Source organism: Sapajus apella, unplaced genomic scaffold (genome assembly GCF_009761245.1).
Source record: "Sapajus apella isolate SASKATOON/1434 unplaced genomic scaffold, GSC_monkey_1.0 scaffold6798, whole genome shotgun sequence".
In the NCBI taxonomy this organism is placed as follows: Eukaryota; Metazoa; Chordata; class Mammalia; order Primates; family Cebidae; genus Sapajus; species Sapajus apella.
This window is the reverse complement of record NW_022443722.1, coordinates 1-2284: the sequence shown is the minus strand read 5'-3', so window position 1 is coordinate 2284 and position 2284 is coordinate 1. Positions and strand designations below refer to the sequence as shown.

At 52.2% G+C, this 2284-nt stretch overlaps 1 pseudogene; it reads left to right on the top strand.

The window, feature by feature from the left end:
- The first annotated feature begins 1159 nt into the window (after positions 1-1159).
- On the top strand, positions 1160-1713 carry LOC116548075 (annotated as a pseudogene).
- The last annotated feature ends 571 nt before the right edge of the window (positions 1714-2284 follow it).

Below are 2284 nucleotides of genomic sequence, written 5' to 3'. Positions count from 1 at the left end.
ATCCAGCACTCACAGCAACTCCACAATACACGCTTGTCACTCTACTACGAAGGAGGAAGCAAAACTTACGAAAACCAAGGAACTCGCCCAGGAACTCACAATCAAAACTGGTGGGCAGCCAGGCATGGGGGCTCACACGGGCTCATGCCTGTCATCCCAGCACTTCAGGAGTTCGAAGGCGGGCAGATTGTCTGAGGTCAGGAGTTTGAGACCAGCCTGGCCAACATAGTGAAACCCAGTCTCTACTAAAAATACAAAAACTAGCCATGCATGGTGGTGCATGCCTGTAATCTCAGCTACTCAGGAGACTGAGGCAGGAGAATTGCTTGAACCTGGGAGGCAGAGGTTGCAGTGAACCAAGATTGCACCATCGCACTCCAGACTGGGCAACAAGAGTGAAACTCCATCACAAAAAATAAATAAATAATTTTTTAAAAAACACAAAAATTAGCCAGGTATAGTGCTGCATGCCTGTAGTCCCATTTACCTGGGAGACTGAGGCAGGAGAATCACTTGAACCCCTGGGGGGGAAAAGGCTGCAGTGAGCTGAGATTGTGCTGCTACACTCCAGCCTTGGTGACAGAGTGAAACTCTTGTCTAAAAAAAAAGAAAAAAAAGAAACCAAGCAGGCGGCCCAGTGCAGGGGCTCACACCTGCAATCCCAGCACTTTGAAAGGCTGAGGTCAGAGAATCACTTGAGTCCAGGAGTTTCAGACCAGCCTGGGCAACATAGTGAGATCCCATCTCTACTAAAAAAAAAAAAAATAGCCAGGTGCAGTGGTATACACCTGCAGTTCTAGCTACTCAGGAGGTTGAGGTAAGAGGATTGCTTGAGCCCAAGAGGTCCAGGCTGCAGTGAGCCATGATCATACCGCTGCACCCCAGTCTGGGAGACAGAGCAAGAACTCGTCTCAAAAATAAAAATAACTGGGCAAATATAGACCCCAATTCTTCTTTCATCTTCTGCCCTGATGAGCAGTTCCCAACCGCCCCACATGGTTAACAGCGGTTAATTGTGGGGAATGAGATTTGAGGACAAAGATTTCCCTGTTCTCACTCCTGTGGTATAGACTCCATTACAAGTGTATTCTCAGCAGTGTGAAAATCAATTCTTGAAAAGGTGAAAACAGGGGGCAGTGGTGAGGGTGCAGCCTGGCAGCGGCACGAGGAGTGGGGCCGCGTGGGGCCAGGGTCTGCGGGTAGATGTGCTGCCCCTGCTGCCCGAGAGCCTGAGTGGGCTGCTGCACTCGGCGTCGGTGGCTGCGCGGCCGGGGCTGGTGGCACCTGGAGCAGGTGAAGTCGCACATCCAGGACGAGCTGAGTCACGGGGGCGCGGGGGTGGCGGGCCGGGGGTGGCGGGCCGGGCGGCAGCGCGGCCAGCCAAGCCTCCCAGCCTGGACGCCACGCTCGCGCTGCTCTGCAGGAGATGGTTGGCCTCCGCCAGCTGGACATGTCCTTGCCCTGCCAACTGTGCAGCCTTTACCAGTCGACTCCAGAGTACAAGCGGGCGTGCCAGGCAGCCTCCAGCCCAGACTGCTCTTATGCTCTGGACAATGGCTTCTTGGATGAAGAGGAAGAATATTTCCAGGAGCAGAACTCCCTGCGTGGTAGGAGGGACCGAGGCCCTCCTCGGGGCTTGCCACTGCCTGCCTCCTCCCTCTCCAGCACTGACTGGATTCTGGAGTCCATCTAGACGGTCTTGTGGGGGATGTGACTGTTGAGAAGCCCTTCCTATCGGACACACTGTCAGTGTTTTCTGCCTGTCTTGCAAGAAAGCACCTCCATTGCAGATGGTCCTCGGGCACAGGGGATGAGCACTGCTGGCTTCACTTGTAGGCAGGGAGTTCTCTGAGGACACATGGTGGCAATCCAGTTTGATGGCTGCAATTCCTGCTTAGGTAACCGAAAAGTCCTCATAAGTATCCTCCACACCTTTATGTTGAGATGTACCTGCTGGGGATTCATAATGAGAATATAACAAGCAGATCTCGGTGGAAGGCCTTAGTGGGTGTTTTGTGTGAGGTGGCTTGTAGCCAGCCACTTTCTTACAGATGGCAGAGCATTCAAACCCCCTTTGTGTTAAGGTTCCTGCTTCCAGTTTGGGATGTATTAAAACCACCATTTCACTGCTCCCTTCCTCTGTATGGCCTGCAGCTTTTCTTCATCTTTAATGAGCATTTAAGCCTCCTGGTTCAGCTTTATCGATTTGTAAGCTGCACTACTAACTACCCAGTGTGTCGGTGAAAGCTTTTTTATGAAAAAAGTTAACATTTCTAGTCATCCC